Genomic DNA, 27,512 nt, shown 5'->3' with positions numbered 1-27,512 from the left:
AAGGAGAAAGCACATGATATCACAAAATAAAATTGGGAAATGTATTTTCTGCTTTCTCAGATTTATTTGAACATGACTTGAATTTGAATGTCATCTACTCAAAGTAATTATATTCTTTTAATTTTCAGCCAGGTTAGGTAGGTGGGATGACAGGAGGTTAGTAGGGATGACACCTCTCAGTTGAATGCACTATTATTTTTTTTTTTTTAATTTCCTTTCAGTTAAGAAGTGGTGGTGGTGGTGATGATGGGAGGTTAGGGATGGCACATAGATGGTATGAATAAAAGAGGTGACAAAGGCTGAAAATCCCCTGGGGACAATACTGCAGGGTGGGGGTGAGACAAAGAAGGTTGCTTTAAAATGGAGAATAGAAATGTTGTGTTTAGAAAAAGAGATAAAAATAAAAGAGGTTGCATGAACTTTTGATTGGGATCTTTCAAGCAGATTAAGGTTAGGATTTTTGCGATTCAGAAGTGAGCAGGCAGCAAATATCATGAATTGATGAAAATAGATGAAGAAATAAAAAGATGCCAAAATAAAGCTGGGTGAAGGTCTCCCATCGTGCTACAGTTCAAATGGCCTTTTTTTACTGAAACAATGAAACTATTTTATTTTTACTCTTTTTTGTTATTGTTTTATTTATTTAATTTCCTCTTTTGTTATTCCATGACATTTTAAAAACATTCACTTTTATTTTCCTCATTTGAATGTTCTCATGCAATGCTTGCATTCACACAAAACAATGGCAAAATCTAGAGAGAGGGTCAGAAAGAAAAAAAGGACAATGCATTTTGTGAACATCATGCACGGGAGGGGGGGGGTAAATGAACATTTGGCTTCCATCAGTAGAATATCAATGAAAATTAATTTGATGTTTTTTAGCGGCACGACTCAGAGAACTTAATAATAGGGGCACATTAAATCACCTGTGGATATTGATTTGGAGAAATGGCAACCGATAAGAATTTGTTTCAGGTGATTTTCTTGTTTACTATTCTGTTGTGGAGATCTTTCGACCGCAGTTCATGTGTGATAATTATAAATAACTGGAGTACATTCATTAAAGACATGGAATTTAAAAATGAGAACAGAAAAAATATCTTTCAAACAGGATTTATTTTTGTGTCATACTTGTGGAATCAGATGAGAAAAGTTTATTCTAATTGTATTATTTACTACAGGGTGGAACGATAAAATTGTCGCCCTAAAGAAAACAACACTACATCTTTATTTGAAAACTTTTATTGAAAAAATCAATTCAGATAAGTTGATTATGTAATAGAGCTGACATCTATTCAATATAGCCTCCTTCAGCCAATCACCATCTCGATACGGGTTCGAAACTAGGAGCATGCCTTTTGCACAAGCACCGGCGGAAGCTCACAATCAGACTGGCTTTGGTGGTGTGGGAGGTTATGTGGATGATGTTCTCGATATATAACCAAACAAAGTAGTTCAGCGGGTTCAAATCAGGGGAGGAGGGGGACCAGTGAGAGAAGGGTACAAAATCATACCACTCTTACTGAAACCAAGCCTGGGTCTTTTTGGACTTGTGGGCTGGCGCCGAGTCCTTCTGCCACACCAGGATCTGCCAGTGGCCACTTGATTGCACCAGGAGATCAACGCACACTTCAGCACATCCAGGTACACTTTGGTGTTGACTTTCAAACCGACTTCGAAGATATGAGATGGTATGATGTGGTTCTCACTTGAAACCACACCAAAGACCATTACCATAGGAACACAAATCATCAGACATCTTACAGAATCCACACAATTTTGTTGCTCCTGTTAAGTGTTGAGACAGTACACTGACGAGAGCAGATGTACAAGGTATGCTCAATAAGTAATGAGAAAATGTCAGGAGAGATAATGTTTATTTTCATTACAAAACTTTATCCCCTTTAAAATAATGGGCTCTCGTATTTACACACTTCTTCATGCGTCTCTTCTAATCCTGGAAAACCTCCTAAAAGACCTTCTTCAGTAGTCTCTTCAGGTAATTTTCCAATGCCTCCTTCAGCTCTTCTGTTGACTGAAATCTGATTCCCCTGAAGCTGTCTTTTATGTGTGGGAACAGAAAGAAGTTACATGGGGCTAGGTCAGGGCTGCAGGATGGTTGTTGTACCACTTTCATTCCCCTGTCGGCCATCCAGGTGGTCCCCAGTGTTGACTAGTGGCATGGAGCATTGTCCTGGTGGAACCACCACTGATCACTCCTCCACTGCTGTTGCCTCTTCTTTCTCAGAAACAGTAAGATAATATTCCTTAATGACAGTTTGATCCTGAGGAACCCATTCAACATTAATTAGGCCCTGGGAATCAAAGAAAGAAATGACCATTGCCTTCCCTTGTGACCTGCTCATCTTTGCCTTCTTGAGCCTGGAGGAGGATGGGTGCTTCCACTAGACACTCTAACGATTGCTCTCAGGGTCATAAGTGAAGACCCAACTCTCATCGCAAGTCACTACCTTATTCAGAAAACCTGAATCAGCCTCTATCATTTCAAGAATGTCAGTGCAACATTCCACACAAAACTACTTCTGGTCATCAGAGTGGATTTTTGACACGAACTTGGCACACACTCTGTGGAATTCAGATCTGCATTATGCCAATACTAATACCAACAGCTTCAGATATCATCCTCACAGTTATCCGACGGTCTTGCATCACTAATCTTTGCGTTTCCTCAATTTTTTCCTCCTTGCGTATACTCTTCAATGCTCCAGATCTGGGTTCATTCTGAACCTGTTCATTTCCTTCAGAAAATTTGTTAAACCACCAACAGAAACTTGCTTGATCTGTTCATCCCTATAGGCCATCTTTAACATTCCATAAGCTTTTTGTTTGGTTTTCTTAAGTTTAATACAAAATTTGATGCCATAACGTTGTTCCTGGATTTCAGCTCATTGAGAGGTGTTCTGTTAGCAAGTTTTGAGAAGCATCGCCATCGTATCATTGCATGATTGTTGCAAATTAGTCTAATAATGTCCTCAATTGGAACAGGTCAAGTCTCACTAGCATACAGGAGAATGCTTCTAACACAGGTGCTCTAAGCATGATCTCGATTGTGTAGTGAGATGCCTCTACAAGTGAGGATTGGGAGAAGCTGCGTAAATTTCTTCCATGCAGAACAGATTCTGACAGTTGTAGCATCACAACAACCACCTTTCTCACCAGATACATCAAGATAGCAAAATTCACCCTGCAGTAGGGGAATCGGCAGCAATCTCAAACATTTCTTTAAATTAACTCATCATATATCATTTATTAATGAAAGATTGGATGATGATATGAGAATAATCCAGCAGTTAATCTGAAAGACTTTCCTTTGTTTAGTGTAAGATGAAGTTCTGTACAAGTTCTTGTATCACTTATAAACAAGATGTTGGCAACCTTCATGTGGCTCCTCATTTCAATAACATTTGTTTTATATGAACGTTTGTTTGCTTTTCATCACATATTGGAACAATTCGATTCAGGTATTCATTGTTCTTGAGGGAATTCATTTTGCAAAGAAATTGTTTCAAACATTTTCTGACAATAATACAAACAAGATAAATTCAAATGCATTTTGTTTACTAGATAATCTATTAAAACATTTCTGCAATTTCAGTCTCCAAGCTTGAATTGATGAATTGATTCCATTCAAATTCCGTTACTGAAGATTGTTGTTAATGATTTGCATCAAAGTTATTTTGTGGTCAATGAACTTTCTTTTGGCCTTCCACCTCAATATTTTTGCATTTTCACTCCTCTCAACATAGCCAAGCCAACATAGTTGACTGAGTATGAGAAGCTTATCAAGCTTTAATATATTCATTCGCAGCAACAGGGTATCAGAACTGATCTGACATAACATTGCCTATCTATCTGGCCACAACTCTTCCATTATGCAGAAGACAGTTAAAGGAAACAGTTATATGGGAGACAGTTATGTGGGAGACTAGCGCTTATGTCCATACCTACCTTAATCCTAGTAGTGAGAGGGATAAATCGCAATGTCTAAAACTAGTGCTAAACTTGCAATCATCTCCAAGATTTAATATATCCCAAGATAACAAAAAGTCCACCATTTCAAGAGGTTTACCATCCAACTATATTTCAGTGCAAGGTCAGCTGTCAAGTGGGTGTGCCTGTCCCCAGATACCCTCTAGACTTACAGTACAAACAGCAGATGCATATCAGGCATGTAAAACTCATGTTTTTTTATTTATTTTAGTATTCAATATTCTTTTGTTCATTTTAAAGATACATCTTTTTAATGACAGAATGAAAGAGATGGAAATATGATCATGATAATGACTGTTAAAATATGATCATGATAATGACTGTTAAAATGCTGACTGTTTGTATTCTTCTTTTCTAAAGATCTCCAAAAGGAAAGAAATCTGTTACTCTTTCTGTGTTGCAATTTTGGTTTTGTTTGAACATCTTAGTGCCCATTAATATTAGAAGCGGGGTAGCTGGGGTTTCAGTCAGTCTGCGCTGAACTGCAGCCTTGTACTGAATTGTGATGTCATGTGATATCATTGGTTATGTTTTTCTCATTTATAGATCATTGAATTCGATAGGTTTGCCAGCAGCAGACGAGGAGAATGATGAGTTTTGGAATCGATGGGATTGCATCTGAAAAAAAAAAAGAAATGAATAAGCTAAGAACATTCATTTGCAGAAAAAAAATGGAAAAGAAACAGACGCAGAAATATGGAGAGTGTGAAGAGAAATAAATCAAATTGTAAAAGATTAAGTCTAAAACTAGAAGTTTAAATAGCACCAAAAAGAAAAATCAAGAAAAAGAGATGGGCAGTAAAGAAGAAGAAGAAAACATTGTTTGGACAAATCATTTAAGGTTTCTTTTCTTGGAGAAATTCTATTTGCTTTACTTTTTTTGGTCATTATTATTCCTCAATTTTGGGTCAAAGTGTACAATATCTGAAATGCTGAGAATATTAACAACAATCAAGATTCTAAAATCAAAATAATATTATTGGTAAAATATTATGGGAGAGAGAGATAGATATTTTATTCTGAAAAAGTGAAGTGTCAAGAAAATATATTTCAGAAGAAAAAGTGTTCATTATTTTGTTGAATATCCATTCATTGTTTCATCACATTTGATGTAGTACAAGTGAAATATATTTTTATAGATGTAAAAGACAAAATAATTTAAATATTCATGCCATGACTAGTTGAGCTTACAATATATATTTGAAAAGCATATACTAAAATGAACTTATGTGTGTACATATATACAAAATAAATGTGTTTACTTTTGAAAAATATGCAAATTTATATTTATACAAAATGAATATGAATATATAAAATGAACAAATACATCTCATGTATCCACAGAAAATGTTTTAAATATTTTCTCTATCGATTTACGGTATTTACTTCAACAGTGCTCAATACATTAGTAGATATAGGTAGTAAGTTATGAAAAAGAAGCATCAGAGGATGCAATGTGGAAGATTCTGTGTAGCTTAATTGCTATATGTTTTCATCCATCCACAGCCTTGAGCCCCTGGAGGGGCATAGGCCATCTACAACTTTGTAGATGCCTTTGTAGTGACTGAGTTCTTTTTTTACAAGGGGAGGGTGCTGGCCGCACACCCAACCTTCCCAGAAGGTACACACAGAGCATAGCCTTCCCACATGGTCACCCATCTGGTACTGGCCAGGCTCAATGTTGCTTAACTTTGGTGATCTGGCGAGAACTGGTGTGTCAACGTGATTGTGCCGTACATATATATTTTAATAACTTATATATATGTTTCTTCTGCGGAAAGCAACCATTTATTAAGTCACCTGACAGGGACTTCTGATTTTAACTGACCATTTATTTGAAATATTAGCATGTCCAGTGTCGTGACGATGTAAATTTGTTTATATTATATTTAGAAAATGAGCACCCGCATATTGTATCCAGTGGCTGTATTTTAAAATACAGTTCAAACATTTCAAAATACAGCTGCTTGATACAACGCACGGCTCTTTACAAACAGACTTTTCCTTTTCCAACTTTACAACATAGCAAGGAAGCAGAAAAGAAAAAAAAAACAAACAACAACAACACACTGAAGATGGAGTATACCTCTGAAATATATTTGTGATAAATTTCAAACAAGTAAAATATTTGTTTATTTTCCTAATATTACGTTGTGATTTGGCTTTCAAGATGATGCGTATTTTATTTTTCTGAGATTGTTTTTATCTCATTGAAAACCGTTGCGGAACCAATCTTTTTATTTTCAAAGAAAAATATGAGTTTGTTGAATAAAAATATGAGTTTGTTGAATAAAAATATAAGTTTGTCGAATAAAAATATAAGTTTGTCGAATAAAAGTCAGTCATTTATTCAAAAGAGACCTCGTGGGTCCTTTTTTGAAATTCTTTTGTCGCCAATGTTGTTGTCCAGTTTAAGAGGTCACAATTATAAGGTGAAAGAGTTCTGGGGTTCACTGCAAGTGGTTAAGCTACAAGTGTACTCTCTGCTTGAAGGTAGAAATGTCTGTATGCCAGATAAATCCATATTGTCCATGGATATAGGGGTGCTAACTATCCCAGAACAAAATATTTGTTCAGTAAGACGATACTAATTATTTTTATGAGAAGTCTTTCATGCCAGACCTTGTAAAAGGCTTTAGATATATCAAGCACTACTGCCAGAACTTCACCTGTTTTATTTAGTGTATAATATACACATTCAGAGATGACTGTTCTGATTTTCACAGTAGAACATGCCTACTTAAATCCATACTGAAGTCATAGTGAAGAATGAGAGAAGACTGATAATTTTCAGAGTAAGTTCTTACACTAGAATTCTTGAACACAACGACCACACAGGTAGTTTGCTGTTATCAGGGAAGCAAGATTTAGCAAGGCATTTTTGTAGAGTTTGGAGAGGACAGGGACTAGCTCAGCAGAGTATTAATATTGCAGGGATAAAATAAAGCCAAAATGCCTTGGAAATGTCAAAGCGTTTTATGATATTCTGGAGTATAAAATGTGGCTTCAGTCTACAATGGGAAATTGTGCAGAAAGTGGTTTGCAGAATCCAAAATGGAGTTGAATGTGAACTGCTGGGCAAGTAGTTCAGCCTGATCAGTAGCTGTGCAAATGACATTATTATGATTGGACAGCGGGAGAATTATAGTCTTACAAAGATTTCTTGATGCAATAAATTTTTGTTTATTTGTAGTTCACTTATGTCATGCATGGAATGCGAGCTGCCTATAAGGCATTTGGGAGTGGGACTTGCTATAGAATTCTGTGTTAGGACATATATTTCAATGCCTGCTTTGGCCCATGCAGTTACTTCATTTCTACACTAATCAACAAGGAGAGAAAAAGTTTTACTGCATAGGGCATCTCTAATGGATTCCTAATCTGCCCATTTATAGTATCTAATCATTTCAAATAACGGCTGTTCAGCTTCAGGGATAAAAAACTTAAAGTGATATAAATTAATATCATAAGATGATCAGTGTTCCCAAGTGTGTTTTGAGCATCTGTCAGACAAGTCTCAAGCACTGTAGTCAAAAATAGGTTGAGAATTGACAGTATTTGAAAGGGAGTGTGCTGTTACCATCTTCATCTGTATAGCTCGAAAATCCTAGTCAATAATCATGATGGGCATTAAAATCCTCAAAGATGTATTTAAGCATTCTGATACAAGGAGAATAAGGCGTTTATGCTGTCAGAGACAAAGTTGAGCAGGATACAGTGTTGAGTCAAAAGAGAACGTAGATGAAATATATGTTTATGATTTTTAACTGTTTTTTTTTTTATTTTCTTTTTCTAAGCAGTTTTTAATTTCCATGTTTTCTTCTGTTTTATTGTCCAGTTTTAATGACTTTTGGTTTCCTTTTGTCTTGGCTGGTTTCTTCTTTTCCATGACTCCTCCTGATATTTGTCACCTTTTAAACTTTGTAATAAAAAATATGAAAGAAAAAAAAATCCAATAAAATAATATCAAGAAAAGAATCACTCCACCAAAACTCTACAAGAACATCTCAAAATATATTTCTTTTTCTTTAGTAACAAAATAATTATTCATTAGACCTAAAATCAGTTGTAAGAAAATGCCAATAAAAAATTGTGCACATTATATATATATATATACACATGTGTGTGTGTGAGTGTGTGTGTGAGTGTGCTTGTTTATTGTGGCATGTAGTAGAAATTCAATAAAGCATAGTGATGAATCAGAGAAAGAAGGGAACAGACTTATTACTCCCATATCTTCTAGCATGAATTCACTCCTGCACATAACTAGTGACTATTATCCTCACCTGACTGTAACCATTCGCTATTCTTTCTAAGACATGATCAAGGCTAAGACCAATGAGCACATCTACAATACAGTTGACTCTCTGAAAGCGGCTATCGTAGAAATGTTTTCCAGTATACACAATAACATGGTTGTAAAAGTGTGTTACTGATTTCGCATCCTCCTTGAGATGATCATCTCCACCAACAAAAAATAATCTGGCATATAATTCTAACTGTTGGTAAATAAACTGTTTGGTCTTTTGTTTTTATTTCTTGTTTTGTTTTCTTTTTGGCAGGTGTTGGAATTTTTGCACAACTCTCTCTCTCTCTCTCTCTCTCTCTATATATATATATATATATATATATATATATATATTGATAAGGGAGTCACCACTTATCAAGGCTCGAAGGCCACTCGAGGACAAGAGTTAATGAATGTAAGCTGGTTGTATAGTAATCGTTAATGGTGTAGATTGAGTAGAATTTGGATCATTTAAAGAGGACGGCTCAACAAGAACTTGTTTACATTGGACTTGAAGGCTACCATATTGTAGTCGGCCAGGTAGCAGGCCAGTGAAACAGTGTTCCATGGGTGGGCAGTTCTAGGAAAAAGCTTTGTTCATGGAATCTGCATTTAGATTTAGACACAGAGAGTGGGGGAAATTGTTAATAGTGATTGTAGCAAGTCAAGTGAAAGTTTGGCCAGGGGAGACTATAGATTGGAGCTGAGATGAGCATTCGCCATGAAAATAATGATAGAGCAGAGACATGTTCACAATGTCTCTTCTGTGAGAAAGAGGTTATAAAGAAGAAAAAAGGGCACCACCTACTAGGTTTTGAACTCTATCAAGACAAGATAGGGTATACCAAACGTCTCCTGCCCAGATGTGGCAACAGTATTCCATCCTAGAATGTACTTGGCTCTTATACAGATAGAGGATTGCATCGGCAGTGAGATACCGAGCAGTAGAATGATCCAACCATTTTTCCAGCGATCTTGGCAACAGATTAGATGTACGTGTTTCATTTCAGATCCGGAGTGAAAGTCAGTGTTTCCCCATTCATGTTAATTGGTGCCAGATGGGGGTCAGAGCAATTATGATGAAAAGAGAGAAGCTTGGTTTTAGATACATTAAAATTAACCAGCCATCTTTTTCCTTTGCTCAAGATCAAAAGAGAGAGAAATCAGAAAGATTTTGGTTATTTATTAATTTATTTATTGCGGACTATTATCCTCATCTTTCTTAGTTGTTGTTTCGCAACGTTTCAGCCAACTATTCCTCTGGTCTTCGTCAGGTGGTAACCGCAACGGATAGGAACTTTGAATCTCCTAACCGCATTCTCAGCAATCACTGCCATCCACAGCTGTTGTTATCTCACCACGTTTTGGCCAAGTAAGCCTCTAGCTGGCTTTAGGTAGGATTGAAACCACAATCTTCAGACAATTCTCACCTGGTGCAGTGGATAGAGATTCAACGTCTCTATCAACTGCGCCAGGATATAATATATATCTTGATTATTGTTCTTTGAAATGTTGCCATAGATTGTGGTGTCATCTGCATAAATGTCTATAAATGATCTATGATTTGGGGGATCATTGATGAAGATCAAGAAGATGTAAATCTGAGAAACACTATGAGCTTCTGATGTCCATCAGCAACTACTCTTATAAACTACTCTTATAAACTACTCTTATAAACTTATCAGAGAGAAAGGATTTACTAATTGAGAGGATATTTTGTAAAGTAGACCTTTATGCTATACTCTATCAAAAGCCTTGGATATGTCAAGAGCTATTGTGCTAGAAACAAAGCTCATGTCGGGAGATTCACTTCTGGCAGAACGGAAACTATATTGCATGTCACTGAGTAGGTTATTTCTGCTGAGGTGGTTGACCACTTCTCTATTTATCACAGATTCAAACAACTAACTCATGATGTGCAGTTGACACTTTTTGAGCACTATGATTGGAATGCTGTCGGGTCAGCTGCTTTACTGGAATCAAGGTCTTTGATCAGCTTGCCAACATCATGCACAGATATTTGTATGTCGCATAGTAAAACTAATTGCAGTTTTTTGTTTTATAAATAAATTGAGCAAATTTAAAAAAGAAGAATATATGTTAAATCTTTCCAAAGGAAATCAAGCATTTTGGATAATATTTTCTTCATGATGTCTCTTGAAGCAAACATATTAATATAAAATATTACAGCAAATTATGTTTTAGTTCAGACAAATCTAAAAATGGTTTAAGAGAATTTGGGTTAACCATTAACTCATGAATAAATTGAATGCAACAATATTCAACTATTTTAAAGAGTGTGCTATGTAATAACGTACATCTTCCTTTCTTCACTGCAGGAGATTAAAAAAAAGGAATCTCTTAAAGAACATCTGTCCAACTAAAGACAAGCAAATTAAGCAAAAAAGACACAATGCACCATAGTGAAATAAAATATACACAAACATCTCAAACTGGTTAAAGAATACAAAGTGTTCTGCACTGAAAACTGTTTTCTTATTTTCTTTTATATTGTTGCAGAAAAATATTGTTTGTAATAAACAAAAACATAATGTATTATTATCGAAAAAAAAAAAAAGAAATGTAGTAATGCACTGCTCTTGATTGTGGATAATTCCGAAGATGACTTTGAAAAAGAAAAAGTGAAGGTTCAATTTCTTAATACTTATCAGACATTTTGGATTATTATTTTCTTTTAGGAAGAAGAATATTTTAGTGCCAAGACATTCAGATATAAAGATAATGACAGTTCATCTCTTTAGAGTTGAGAGTAGTTATTGTGAATGATGAAATTTATGTTAATATATTTTAATTTCTATTTGTATTCATTTGCGAAATGTTACTTTAAATAAGTATAGCTCAGTTATAATTGCAGGAATATAATTCAAATATATATAAAAATAAATTAAGCAGTTTTTAATTTTCAGATATAAGCATTCTTCAGAATTCCACTTATAAATATTCACCTTGATTCTTTAAATAGTAAATGGAAATGTCTACTGAAAGGGACATATAAGCTTTATTGGAAATGAATGTTACTTTTTGTATAACTCATATGTGTGTGAGTGTCTGTCTGTGTGTGTGTGTATATATATACACACACATGTATGTGTGTATATATATATGCACACATGTATGTGTGTGTGCACATGGAGAACAAGTAAATAGAAAAGTGGACAAACTCAAAATATAGAAGACACATTCAAATCAAAAACATTTGCTTTACCGATATTTTGTTCCTTTATTCCAAAAACTTTATAAAAGTCAATAAAAGAATAAAATATAAGTTAAATAAATATTTTTGATTTGAATTTCTTCTATATTTTGTGTTTGTCTACTTGTGGATTTTTATGTAGATTTTCTTGAATTTTATCATTACTCATGCGATGATAAAAGTCAATATAAAATTGAATTTTATCATTACTCATGCGATGATAAAAGTCAATATAAAAATGAATTTTATCATTACTCATGCGATGATAAAAGTCAATATAAAATTGAATTTAATCATTACTCATGCGATGATAAAAGTCAATATAAAATTGAATTTTATCATTACTCATGCAATGATAAAAGTCAATATAAAACTAAATTTTATTATTTCTCATGCGATGATAAAAGTCAATATTAAATTGAATTTAATCATTACTCATGCGATGATAAAACTCAATATGAAACTGAATTTTATCATTACTCATGCGATGATAAAAGTCAATATAAAATTGAATTTTACCATTACTCATGCGATGATAAAAGTCAATATAAAATTGAATTTAATCATTACTCATGCGATGATAAAAGTCAATATAAAATTGAATTTAATCATTACTCATGCGATGATAAAAGTCAATATAAAAATGAATTTTATCATTACTCATGCGATGATAAAAGTCAATATGAAATTGAATTTTATCATTACTCATGCGATGATAAAAGTCAATATAAAATTGAATTTTATTATTTCTCATGCGATGATAAAAGTCAATATTAAATTGAATTTAATCATTACTCATGCGATGATAAAAGTCAATATAAAATTGAATTTTATCATTACTCATGCGATGATAAAACTCAATATAAAATTGAATTTTATCATTACTCATGCGATGATAAAAGTCAATATAAAATTGAATTTAATCATTACTCATGCGATGATAAAAGTCAATATAAAATTGAATTTTATCATTACTCATGCGATGATAAAAGTCAATATAAAATTGAATTTAATCATTACTCATGCGATGATAAAAGTCAATATAAAAATGAATTTTATCATTACTTATGCGATGATAAAACTCAATATAAAATTGAATTTTATTATTTCTCATGCGATGATAAAAGTCAATATTAAATTGAATTTTATCATTACTCATGCGATGATAGAAGTCAATATAAAATTGAATTTAATCATTACTCATGCGATGATAAAACTCAATATGAAACTGAATTTTATCATTACTCATGCGATGATAAAAGTCAATATAAAATTGAATTTTACCATTACTCATGCGATGATTAAAGTCAATATAAAAATGAATTTAATCATTACTCATGCGATGATAAAAGTCAATATAAAATTGAATTTAATCATTACTCATGCGATGATAAAAGTCAATATAAAAATGAATTTTATCATTACTTATGCGATGATAAAACTCAATATAAAATTGAATTTTATCATTACTCATGCGATGATAAAAGTCAATATGAAATTGAATTTTATCATTACTCATGCGATGATAAAAGTCAATATAAAATTGAATTTTATCATTACTCATGCGATGATAAAAGTCAATATAAAAATGAATTTTATCATTACTCATGCGATGATAAAAGTCAATATAAAATTGAATTTTATCATTACTCATGCGATGATAAAAGTCAATATAAAATTGAATTTTATCATTACTCATGCGATGATAAAAGTCAATATAAAATGTACATAAAAAATGGAAAAGAGGACGTGCACACACGCACATATAATTTGTCATAAATATGCCTCATGAAACGTTTTCATTAAAAACTACCTCCAAACTTTATGAAATTGAAAATCATACAAAATAAAACATGTTTAGTGTCTAATTTTTCCGTTTATGTAATAGTATAAAAATATACGCTCACATAATATAAGAATATTTTTATACTATTAATAAGCTTTACTCCTATTCAATCAAATACTGAAATGAATATTATGTAAATTAATAAATGGAATAATTTTTTTTCATTTATCTTAACTATATCTATATCATTACACTTTGGGTTTACTTAATTCATTGATACAAAAAGTATTTCCCCCCTCCCACTGTGGGAATATAGGGATAGTAGATCAGCAAACATTCCTCAAAGAGAAATAATAAACCCTAAAAGGATGGACCTCTAGAACGACCCAGAACAAATACCTCATCCCAACCAAGCAAGGTTAAAAACACACACACAACGGCCTACTCTCTGTTAGGTTTATCACTGAGAATGCATCCTTGAATTGTGTGAAATCTGAATCAAAATTGAATGAAATAAGAAAATATTTTCAAACTGATTTTTGTTGTGAAGTTTGCTTCTATTATTTCATCTAATCACTATAAAAGCATTTTAGTTTTTACATTTTAAAACTTATTTCAATACGAATTTTTTTTTAAATTTAGATGATCGCCTCATCTTCATCTATATACAAACTAGTTGCTTTCCCTGATAGGTTACTTCTGAACCATTTGAGAAACGACCTCACTTAAAATAGATATTGTCAACAAAGCAAGAACTTTTTACTATTTTGGGTTCAGAGATACTTCATAGTTTCTGCATGAAGGTCCAAAAAAAAAAAAAGAAAAAAAAAAAAGCAAACAAAAAAACTACCATATCAGCCAGATCAGTTTTTTGTCCCATGTTAAGAATTTAAAAAACTATCTGGCGAATACGGCCGATGAACCAAGTGCAAGAGAAATGCAAACAAAACTTAAAGGGAGTGTTAGAATCTTACAAAGATCTCTCGGTAAAAGTAACTAAACTAATGGGATAATGTTTGTCATCCAGTAGAATGCTCCATCCCCAGCAAAAACTAAATGATAAGAAAATTAAAACAAAAGAAAATGTAATTAAAATATAATTATAAAAATGTTATTACAATGTAATCATTAAAATATAATCATATAAATATAATTATTAAAATATAAAAATTAAAATATAATTATTTAAAATGTATTATTAACACGTAATCATTAAAATGCAATTGTTTAAGCATGATTATAAATATAATTATAATATAATCATTAAAATGTAATTATTTAGATGTAAGCAAAAAATAATTTATTTATTCAAATATAATTATGAAAATGTAAGCATTTAAATATATTTAAAATGTAATTATTCTAATTTAATTATTTAAATATTATTATTTAAATTTAATTATTAAAATGTAATTAGTAAAATATAACTATTAAAATGTAATTATAAAACTGTAAACATAAAATATGTAATCATTCAAATTTTATTTATAAAATGTCATCATTAAAATATAACCATAAAAATATAATCATTCAAGCATAAACATTTCAAATCATAAAAATATAATCATGATAATGTTATCATCAAAATATTGTAAATATTAAAATATCATTAATTAAAAATAATAATTAAGATGTTATTATTAAAATGTAATTATTAAAATATAAATATTAAAATATAATCAATCAAATGTAACTATTAAAATATAATTAAAAAAATTTTTATAATTAAAATATAATAATTTAAATGTAATTATTAAAATGTAATGATTTTAATATAATCATAAAAATTTTTGGATTAAAATGTTATCATTTAAATACAATCATTAAAATGTAATTATTTAAATTTAATTATTAAAATATCATTATTAAAATGTAATTATAAAACATTATCATTAAAGAGTAATCATTAAAATGTAATTATTAAAATGTCAGCTGTGTGATATCTTGTGCAATTTATGTAAAATGGAAAAGTGCTCTAAATTGGCAACCACTTGGAGTTACACGTTCAAATTTTCAGGATTTGTTAGATTTTATGGTGCCCATCTATTGCGCAAGTTAAAAAATAAAATCTGTGAATATAATTTCAAACCTTGGAATATTTGAGATGGATGAATACATATGTACAAAATCTTAGATTATTTTGAAATAATTTCTTTAAAAAAGTAAACCCTTCATTAAACGCAATGACTAACAAAGGTTTTCTATTAATAATTAAATATATACGTTTATTATTTTTTAAAAATAAATTTGTTGTTGATCATAGTTTTGATGATGATTATTATTGCATTTGTCATTAATTACAAAATCTCTCCTCCTCATCTTTTTTAATTCTAACAAATAAATAAAACTTCTTCATTTTAAAATCTTTGTTATATCTTTTGAACTATCTTTATTATCAATAGACAAAAATCTCCAAATAACCATTTCAAATTAATCAGTAAAAACCCCACAGTTCTTTTGTTCAATTCATTATGTAATCATTTTCATTTTTATGATTAAATAAAATAAATTTTCTTAAATTTGAATATCGAAAAAATCATAAAATAACACTTTATTTTTCTTTTCTAATTAATAAAATTAGACTAAGTTCGCACACAGAAAATTTTCTTAACATTGAAATATATCCAATAGCAATATGGCAAGCATCTTTTTATTGTCTTTCTTCAAATTATCTAAATATGAAATAAAAATTGTTTTTTTGTTTATTTGTAAAGCAAGAACGTGTGTGTGAAAAGTATTGTTAAGAGGTTAAATATCCAACACAATGCACAAGTACAAAAAGGATAAACAATATAAACAAAGAGACAAATTAAATATTCTTTCATCTTAAACTTCTTTCCTACGTTTAAATTTATTCCAACATTTAGACAAAATTGAATTACAACCTTTTTATGTAAAAGAAATGTAATTCAATTTTTATCTCAATAAAGAAACAAATAAATGAGGAAAAAAAATCTTGTTTTAAAGACAAATGTAAAAACTCAATCTTGGTAGATTTATTTAATGGTAACTCCTCCTCCTCCTCCCTTTATCTATGACACAACTGAAGTTACTAATGAACCATTTATATTTTTAGGATGTCAACAAACAAGAAAATGTATGATATGCAAAATGAATTCAAAATTTATGAAGAGAAAGGCAAGAGCAAGGATCATATTTTTAAAATGGGAATTTATAGAACACAAGATTTAAAAGAAAAATTCTTTTAGGCATTTAACCATTTTAGAAAATATATTTGAATTGATAAGGAAAACAGGTCCAATTATTATTTGATAAAATATAGAAATGTCAATTTCCTCAGTAGAAATAATCATAATTATAAAATCTGATATTATGCAGAAATCAATTATTTAAATGAAGAAATCTTATTTCATTTATTCACATGTCTTTCAGAGAACTAAATTACTTGTAACCCATTAGGTTAGCATTTGTAATATATGTTCCTATTTACAATGCCTCCCCACGGGACAGAGTTAGACACCAGGGTCGTTTTTTAACGTGGAGAAAAGGAACAAAAATAAAAATTGTCTCAGTCGTGAAGGATTTCTCCTCCACTGACAGCGAACAAGAAATTGAAGTGCAGCATCTGAAGAACAGATACTACACTGTGATCTTGTCCCGTATTCATGAAAACGTTTTGGAATTTCCAAATATTTATGAAACTTTTGTGATGTCATACTAGAAGCTATCTCCTCCTCCCCCGTCATCAATTGGGAAATTTCAACTCGTTTTTATTGAGAAATTTAAAATATTTATAAAACATTTTAGAATTTTCTCACACAATTTCTTATCATTTGCCACTACTGCTACTATCTAAAACATGTACAGATAAAAAGTGTGCACGGTGACAAACAAGCAACTTCTTCAAAATTAACAAATTCATTACTGCAAACTGAAAGAGAAAACAAAATCTAAACAATTTTCTTCTAATTAATCTTTCTTTCTTTATTCAGATTTCAAACGTGATTGTTTTTCATGTTATTGCTTCATTCCAGTTCATTAAATTATTTTCTTTTAATGTCAAGAAAGGATTAATTAAAAATTTACAGCAAAATTTATTCCAGCTAACATTAAAATCATAAAGTGAATTAAATCTATTTGAGTTGTTTAAGAAGTTGCTTAATCAAAATTTGCTTGACTGAGTCATGTTACTGAAGAAATTAAGTGTTAATTTCCATTTGGAAGTCAACTCAGACTATGAGATTTTGGTGTGTTTGTGTGATTGTTTGTGTGTTAGACAGAGAGAGAAAGAGAGAGAGAGAGAGAGAGAGAGAGAGAGAGAGAGAGAGAATAAGACAAAGTATGTGTGCGTGTGGTCATAGGAATAAGTAACAAAACGTTTTATGTTGGGAGGGGAAGATAGAGATCATGAGTGGCAGTGCATGAGGGTTAGGTTTCAACACCAAAACTGTTGAGTAGATGCATAAAACCTTTTGACTTTGAGAAGTTTATATCAGCAATAAATGAATTTAATTTGTCTCGTTTCTACTGTAGGTTTTCTGATGTTTACAGTTATAAGCAATCCCAGTACATTTTTAGAGACTTTATTTCACCAGTATTTAAAATACAAGATTGAAATTTTACAATTAGGTGATTCAGCTGTAGTAATCAGACCACAGGAGTTGCAACACAATTAGATTGGTAATGGATACCCAATTTGAAATTACTTATTTTGTGATGAAATAATTTTTTTTTACAACTTTTTTTCTTTTTGTAATTTTTGGTTGTAAATTCAACCACACAACCTGAGATGTAATTATTTTCAATAGCAATTCTAAGCTTCAGAAACATTTCTAACAAAGATTTTCACATTGTGATAACGATTTTGTGGATTTGTCTAAACAACTGAGAGAGGTACTTGATGTGTTACTTTAAATGGTAATAGCTACTGGTTTAGATGATAACAGATACAATATAACCCTGACTGAATAAAGTACAAATTCATCACTATCTTTCATATATATATATATATATATATATATATATATATATATTTCATTCCTATACTCGCAAGAGTGAAGGGGAGGCAGTTTAGTAAGCCCTGCCCACTGGTGGTTAGAGCGTCTCACTGGTCAAGACTCGCATGCCACCTCCTCGTGGTACATCACGGTTTAACTGGGTACCTTGCGGCCCCAGGCTAAGTGTATGTGGGATCTCGGAGTAGTCTGGAGCCCCAGAGGTGTTGAGTGCATGGCCCTCCGGCGTGAGGACACGCCCTGGCTTACACCAATCCAGACCCCAGCTATGTGGTCAAATAGCAAAATGTCATCTCGGCAGCAGGAGTTGGCAGTCATGGTATGAGCGCAGCTGATATATTTTTCAACCACCGGTCTCCCATGGCGGATCACTGAGCGGATGAATCAAGAACGATCAACGGTCAGGGATCAACACCCAGTTAGCGGGTACTGCGGGGCAACCTACCACTGCTCCAGCTGTCGCACTCCTGTGCTCCGCTGGGGTCCGCAATGTTGGGTCCAGAGGTGGATGTTCTGTTCTGGGCATGCACTCATCCACTACTTCCCTGCCCCGGCGCTTGACGTTTCAGGCAACTACTATGGATATGTGGCAAGCTGCTATAAGATCTGGTGCCAAAAGATCCTGCCAGCAATACACAGACTTCCTGAACTGTAGAAGACTGAAGCGCCTTGCCAATCGTCGTCCTCGACGTTAAGGGCCTATGTGTGTGTGTGTGTGTATATTTCATTGTAATTTCTATTTTTTCTATTATTAAAATATAGTCTTCAACGAATATGCATATATTATTTTCTTAAGGACAAATAATTCAGAGTTAAAATGAAACGTAAAAAATGTATGTTTCAAGTAAAATATTTTTATTTTAAAAACAACCAAAATTCAGATCTGGTTTCTGTATGTTTAGTTTACCAATTCATATCGATTATCTGTTTGCTTGCATATTTGGATGAGAATTTCTGTCTATTAAATGCATTTGATATCTAACGTCTATTCTGTTTGATGAAAATGTCATTTAAAAATATGGTTATTGAATCCAATGTCTAAAAGCTAATTTTGTTTCAACTATGCAATTTACTGCTATGAAGACAGTTTGCACAAAAAATATTGACAAGTACAGTGTTGTTGCTGTTGAATGCAATTATTTGAAAGCGTAAAGGGTGAATCTATTACTAAATGTTTACAAAAATTAAACATCTGAGTTTATTGCAAGTATAGTTGGCTTGTTGTAGAAATGCTTTTATTTGGTGAGCATAGTTATGAAATTGCGTGGTTAACTTTTCACATTAATAGATGGTTTCGTAAAGATGCAATGGTTTCTAAAATACCTAGTTAAAGAACGGGTGAATTTGTACACATGTTAACCATAGGAATGCAACGATTTGTAATTTTATTCTAATATTTAAGAAAATGTCTAGAGATGCTGTCCTCTTGACTGGTTTTATGCGTTTTTATAAAGTAGTCACTTTGGTTGAATTGTGGCATTAATTTATTGATATAGTAGATATAATCATGAAGGTTTGAGCAAATTAATGAATATATATTATATATTGTTTTAAAATTAAGAGGATAGTTGCTGTAGTAGTTTAGGATTTTTTAAAAATATTCCTTATTTTCAAGATAGTTATGTTTGAAAAAAATTTCCATTTTAATTTTTCTAATAAGCCGTAATTTGTAATTAACTAAACAAGTCATCCATCTTGCACTTAACTATTTCTTTCACCCTCTCTGAGTAGCGATTCAACCATTTTCCTAAAACTACACAGTTTTTGATGTCCCTGTGAGCATCTAGAGAATGATTCTCTCTTTTCATCTAATTTACATAGTGTTTGTACACATCATAAACACGTACATAAATTAGCAATATAATAATTCTCTTTATTTCTATATTATTCATAAGGATAATATAAAAATAAAAAGATGTATTATTTGTTAGTTATGTAATAAGAAATTCTTAATAGATATTGATCTAGAGATGGCCAACAGAAACCGAATTTTACAGATTTTTTAGGTCACTTGAATTACTTTCCTTTCCATTCATTTCAAGGCTGAAATACATTGTATCCATAGTCGAAACTCAGTCAATACCTTTACAAAGAAAAATGAAAATATAAATGAATAAATAAAATAATGGCAGCAGTTAGTAAAAAAAAAAAACTGACACTAATCTTAAAGAAAAAAAAGAAGCTATTTTTTAAACAAAATGTTTCTTTAACATCTTCAAGGTGTTATCTCCAAGATGATCACTGAGTTTTGACTATGCTCATAATAAGATATACTCTGTCATTGAAATGAAGAAAGGAATAAAGTAATTTAAATAACTTGAAAAATCTACGAGTTTTTTTTCTTTAATTTCTATGAATATTTTTCAATCTGAGATATTTATTTTTTTGTACAAAAACAAAATCTTTTTCATTTTTATTATCTGACCTTAGATATATCAGCGTTTATTTATGAATTGTCGTATGAAATCAAAGTGAAACAAACAATGCAAAAAGTGCTTACCAGTCGATGACTCGCAGATAAGTCATGGGTAAAAGGTTAAGGCAATTTTACTAGATTTTTTTTTTGTTTTTCCTCGAATGATTTTGCAATCAGGGAGTGAAATTACCTAAAAGCTATCCAAATCATATTCAAAAAGGCAAAAGATTTAAATTGTTGCCATGCATAACAAAAGGCTGGTCGGAGCATGCAGTTAACAGAGTATGCTTAGGTCTAACAGCTGTGCACACACACTGCAATTGTTTGGATCAGTAGAAGGTGAGGGAGGGAGAGCATACAATGTAGACTTGCATTTTGACTTGACTTTAATGAGTTACATTACAACATCAGGAGTTTACAAACTGTGTGGAATATGAACTCATTTAATCTTCAAGTTAGTTTCACTTAAGATTGACAAACTGTTTTAAACGTTTTTTTTAGTGAAGTGCACACACATGCAGGCTTTCTTTCATTCTTGAAACCTGTCAGAATGGCCCACACGGCAAGTCTAGAGTGAAGCCAAAGTTGTGCAACGGACATTGCTTGAACAATTCAATGGAAAAGTTAAAGACGACTTGAAACAACACTGATATAAGCAGAGAAAGACTAGTGTTATTCCACAGATTTCATTCTCATAGATTAGTTGTACAACAAAGGTTTGAGAGTCTAGTTTACCCTATTGTTTAATATATAAAGCTGGAGGATATATGGATTCATATATTTCCCAAGTGGAAAAGGGATAACGCTGACAGAAGTCAAACTCAACATTCCAAGCTCACAGTCCATACATGTAATCGTTACACCAGGTTCATATATAACCTCTAATTCTAAACTAAGTAGTTGCAGTTGAGGTTAGGCATTTTTCTTAGGTTCATTTATATGTAGGTACCTTTTAAGCTAAAAGGATTAGGTTCGTTTATATGTAACTACTTTTAAGCTAAAAGGATGAACCTTTTTGCTTTTTATTTAATTGAACAAAAATATTTATTTTTGCCAGTCAATAAATCCAGACATCTAACGTTTTATACATCTGAAAAACCAAAGAGGTGTAAACTCTGGGGATATTAATTGGCCTACAGTAAGTATTAATTAAAGAAACTTTATTTGTTTATATTTATACCTGCCATATAAAAGACTAAATAAACATATTTCCAGTCAATCTCTCAGACACACTCACGTGTCTTGCTACAGAATGGAAACATCTGAATTGATTTTACACATTTTTACTTCCTTCTAATAAATCAATTTGATTTTCAATTTTTAAATTAATTAAAATTGTATGAACATTCTTCATTTTATAAACGATACTAGAAGAATACCTATCCCAGAACAAGTAAAATTCCATGAACAGAACAGTCACCTTACTTATGTCTAGAATCCTTATTTCAATTTTGATCAAAATCCATTCATGATTTTGAGTTTAGAAAATGTTTAAAGCTTAAGTTTAAGAAATCGTAAGAAATTGAAATTCAAGGCATATTGCTTAATTGGTGTCTGATAAATAATAAATATTTGAATGTTCAAATGAGAGATTGTGGCTATATTATGTCCTCTAAAGCCCTTTAAAATACTCCAAAAAATGTAAAATTTGAGAATATTTATTTATTAACTGATGTCTAATTTCAAATTTTACAAAAATCGAAGATATCTGAATCATCATGAAAGATTTCCACTTTCTGTTTGTATAGAAAGAAATACTTGTTTATTATTGGGGGGGGGTGACTATGAAAACAGATGTTAGTGTTCAGCTGTAAAAATAGAAATTGCTTTTAGCATTGTGAAAATCGATGAAGAAACATTTTTAAATAAATTGTTCCCCAATTAAATTATTTCGTCCTGTCAACTAAAGCAGTACAATTTAAAATAAATACATTTTCAAAAGTGACGTTTGCTTTTATTGACTTGATTTATTTAGATGGCAATTATTTTTACATTGATAAAAAAAGAATATTCATTATTTTGAAAATAATTAAATTGTCTCAATTTTAAATAAATATTTGTTTTATTTATTTAAAGTATAATTTAGCTGATCATTAAAAATTATTTGTAGAGAAGTGATTTATATTTTTTAATAGTATTACATTTGGTAGACACTATTATTTCAAAAATGAACAGTAAATCATATAGATTTATCTAGAAAACATTATGGAATTTCAACACGACCCCACTAGTTATTATTTTTATTATATAGAAATAAAATGACAATAATATTTTGCTTAAATTGTAAATTATATGATGCGGCTGAAAAAAAAAAATCATTATTTCTCTAAATGCACACAGAAACATTAATATTAGAGAGGGATTGAATCACAGAGTGTGAGGGACAAAAGAAAGGTTAGAATAATTAAAACAGATTTTCTTACAAACATAATTCAAACTAAAATACATTTGTGCTGTATAGAGTATACAAAAAAGCTTTATCAAAATAAACATGGAGTAACTCACATTCAACACACACACACACACATATATATACACGCACATACACATATATATGTGAAAATAAGTTTAATGTGTTTCTCTAAGCATCGATGCGTTGTTTGCATGCACATGTGTTTATAATTGCATGGCGGTGCAGCTGTACCTATGTAGATGATAGCATCATCTGTGTTCTTCCTCAAAGAAAATTATACATTGAATATTTATTTTTACGCGGTCAATTCTTACTACAACTCGATATTTGTTCAACCAATGTCATTGTTTTAGTTTTATTTACTTCAAACTTTTTCACTTGAAAATTAGCTGCTAGTGATCGCAATGATTTATGGCTGTCATGTACGTTTTTGTTTACTTATAAAAATATGGCTATTTATGCAAAAACACTCAAGTGTATTCTCATGAACATGTGCAAATATTTGCATGATTTTCTGTTTTGTATACCTTTTTAATGGCTGTCTCTGTGTTTGTCTATTGAATATTTTCACGTTAACAAAATGAAACAGCAAATAAAAAGAAGAAAAATAAACGCTGAAAGTATTGTGGTGAAAAATAGTTTTATTCTTCTCATTTTTACAATGACTTGATCCTAGGATCAAAGTGTAGTATCTGTTGTTCTCGGTCAATTGAGGAGAAATTCTTTTTGGCTGGGGCAATTTTATTTTTATTTCAGCGAGAATGACCCTTTTTGGGGAGCTGAATATCCCCCAGATAAAAAATATTTATTACTAATTTAGCTCTTGTGGGGAGGCAAGTAAATACTCAAAGGATATTTTGAATGGATCTATCTCAAATATTAAAAAAAAATTTTCATTCGTTTGATCCAAACTTATGTAAAACGGTAATGAAATAAAACTCATATAAATCCTATAGACATATATGCATGTGTATATAACCTATTGATTGCAGTTATGCACATGCATGCAGACAGTAAAAGGCAGGCGCACATGCTACTTTGTGCTAACACACTTTCTCTAAATATGGCAGCACTAGCAACCTTCCCCCTCTCTCTGTCATCCTCGCTTAAGGGTGGAAATGCCAGGTTAAGGAGATGGGGTGGATAGGGTTGTCTCGTGCAGCGTTCGTTAGATATTCATTGATGGGAGGAGAGTTGATCAATTGAAAGAAATGCACACTTTGCAAATTGGTTTTTGCTGTTTATTCGGATCTGAAGAGATGTGCATTGAGAGAGGGAAAGAGAGAGGGAGAAAGAAGCAAGGTAGACATTTTGGTAAGACGAGAAGGAGTTAAGGCTACAGACGCCCTCTCCTCTGTCAACCCAATTTAGTTATCTGTTAAGTTTTGTTAAGTTTTCTAAACATTTTCTCCTTTTATAGATGATACTTTTGTTTTTGTAATTCATTTCACTTTCTCTCGTCTTTTGTTTCTTTTCTTTTCAATATATACCTCAATTTCTTTTGCTTTTTTTCCAGTTTCTTTTTCCAAAAGGCATCTTTTTTTCTTATCCATCTTTTCTTCAAAATTGTTTCGATCTCATCAGAATCTTTTTACCTTAAATCTCTTTTCAATCATCTTCATTTCTACGCTGTTAGAATTCTACTACCATTTTTGTTCCTCCTTTTCAAAGACTCAAGTATCTGTCGATTTCTTTCTCTAACTCATCATTCAAATTATCATTTTTTTTTTTCCTCAAATCATTTTAAATTTATCCTTTTTCTAATTATTTCTTCATTTTCATCATTTTCTTTGATTTGTTTTCTTCTCTTTTTCTTTTATTTCATCACTACATTCTATTATGAAAAGAAGTGAAAACCGACTGCAATTCCACGACAAGAATCATTCTGTGTCATCATTTCTGCAGCAGCAATAGTGAAAAATGAAATAATTTCTCCGCGTGCATAAAGTGCACTGCATGCTTAAATATGTATATGTTATAAGGGTATTTTTATGTCCAAAACTTTTTTCGGCTAAAATTACACCATTTACATGAATACATAGACAGCTAACACATTTTCGTATGCAGCTGAGTTCGTCTGCCAATTGGATTTTAGTTTTCATCTTCAATGATTGTTTTTAAACAGTGTTAGAAGAAGTGATTTATATATATATATATATATATATTATATATATATATATATATATATATATATATATATATAATGACATATGATATATGACTCATGTTCGAGCATTATCATCAACCGATATTTTTTGTTGATTAAACATGTGTAAAGAGAAAAGTTTTTCTTTGGTTAATGTCAATAACTTACACTCTCAGCTCCAAACATGACAAAGTGACTTGCATTCTTTTCCACATGTTCTGCATATATAAACAGCATTCAGACCATATTCATAAACTTCTATACACTTGTGTGTACTTTTGATAAATGTAGCCATTTACTTATGAGGTCTTAAAACTAAGTGAGTGCAATATACACTTGAGTGAAGAGTGTAGGCAACCAGTTTTAATTTTCTCATTTGAAACTGGCAATTTTAGATGTGAATTTTATTTATAAGACTAAAATGTTATATTTCTCATGGTAAAAGTGACGCACATAATGTCTAATTCTGAATAGCCAAAACAATCAGTTTGATAAGTCACACAAATCACAAAAGAAATGCTTTACAATTTAAAAGCTTACCAACTTTAATAATATACTTACGCGTAACATTTTTCAAAATGTGTACAAATACAAATAATAAGCCAAGTCTTTATATCATGACTTGACTAGAAACTCCTCCTACATATGTGAAACAAAGATATTGATTGATCAATCATAAAATAGTAAAAAAAATGCAGTTGGTGACTTTCAAGGAAAATAAAAGGAAGAAAACTCCAAAGGTCCTCAGTCCTAAATTAACACCAGTTCGATTTCACATCTTATGTCTTTGCACTCGAAACAGGGGTCATATAACCTTTTCTTTTGTATATTATTCCTACATAATTGTATTCCAATAAATATTCTTATCTTCCCTCGTGAGGAGTTTTTCTTGTTTTTAAGTTGCTGGCCATTTAGTCAAGAAATTATCCAAGTTGCAACAACATCAATTTTGTTTTTTTTTTTTTTAGATATTTCAAAACCCTTTTTCCCAATCTGCAATTTTTTATATGCTGAGCTCAGAGTAAAATTCAGCAGTCAGCAAATAGAAACCCTCTAATCAAAGATGTAAATATTTTTGTATTGGCATTAAGACATCTGATATTCAACATTAAAAGAATCAATTGTCAGCAATTGGATATACATACTTATAATATATACAGAGTAAGTATGAAACTTTCTTCCCCTTCTCTTAAGATGCCCAGACAGCATGCACACTCAAATCAATATCAGACACAATCTAGATCGACACACACAATATTCTGTTAGGCAGACACTGATAGAAAATCAACTGTCTACACATACATCTCATCATATATTAAATGTTTACATATACAGATTACAGGAAAACAATTTGCAATAGTACACACACACATACACACGCATTAAATATACTTCTGAATAAAAAAATATGCATAATCTATCTCAAATTACCCAATAACTTAAACCAATTTGAATCTTTATGATATTTAACCAAAGTTTAATATATATTCATACTCAGACCCATTAATTAAGACACTTAATTGGTGTTAAGTAAACCTAATGATTTCATACTAAAAAGGATAAATATTTTTGAAAACTTTTATTCCAAGAAATTATAATATAATTATATATTACAAAGATTATATTCACAAATTATATGATGCTTACACAATTATGCAAATTAGCACTAAAATCAAACAAGCTGCAAAATGTGATGTAACTTATTACTTATTTCTACTACCGGTAGATTAAAGTGTTGGAAATGAGGTAGATATTACTTGATATACTATTCATTAATACCAATTTAAAATTGTTAGTTTCTTTACTAATTATAATCTACCTTAACTGACTTACTAACCTTTATTGCAGTTTATAAATTTGAAAGATCTAATATTAGCTTAATTAGTACATTTAATTTAATTACATAGATTAAATGATTTAGAATAATATGAGTTGCTTACTTAATAAATAATAATAATATGAGTTGCTTACTTAATCAATAATAATAATATGAGTTGCTTACTTAATCAATAATAATAATATGAGTTACTTAATCAATAATAATAATAAAACAGTTAGGCTAATGCAGTGTAGAAGTTGAAACTTCCTTCAAAACGTCCATTATAATACAAGTTCTTTATTACTTAGGGACAATATGTGTTTAGACAATGAGGTGTTACCTTTCTAAACCAGATTGAAAGATATATTATGATTTCTGTATCTAGCCTTAAAATCATTACGTATACACACACTATGTAATTTTTTTCTAAATAAACTACATAT

General features: G+C 31.1%; 1 long non-coding RNA gene across 1 annotated transcript in view; it reads right to left on the bottom strand.

The window, feature by feature from the left end:
• Nucleotides 1-1,097: 1,097 nt before the first annotated feature.
• LOC145283781 (uncharacterized) overlaps nucleotides 1,098-27,512 on the bottom strand; it is a 189,947-nt gene continuing 163,532 nt past the window's right edge. Inside the window, exon 4 of the long non-coding RNA XR_013868758.1 lies at nucleotides 1,098-4,629. This is a non-coding gene — a long non-coding RNA (uncharacterized LOC145283781). The remainder of the gene's footprint in view (nucleotides 4,630-27,512) is intronic.

The sequence above is a fragment of the Euprymna scolopes genome, chromosome 8, assembly GCF_053919585.1.
Source record: "Euprymna scolopes isolate OS-2025 chromosome 8, ASM5391958v1, whole genome shotgun sequence".
NCBI classification, from domain to species: Eukaryota; Metazoa; Mollusca; class Cephalopoda; order Sepiida; family Sepiolidae; genus Euprymna; species Euprymna scolopes.
This window is presented reverse-complemented; position numbering and strand designations above follow the sequence as displayed.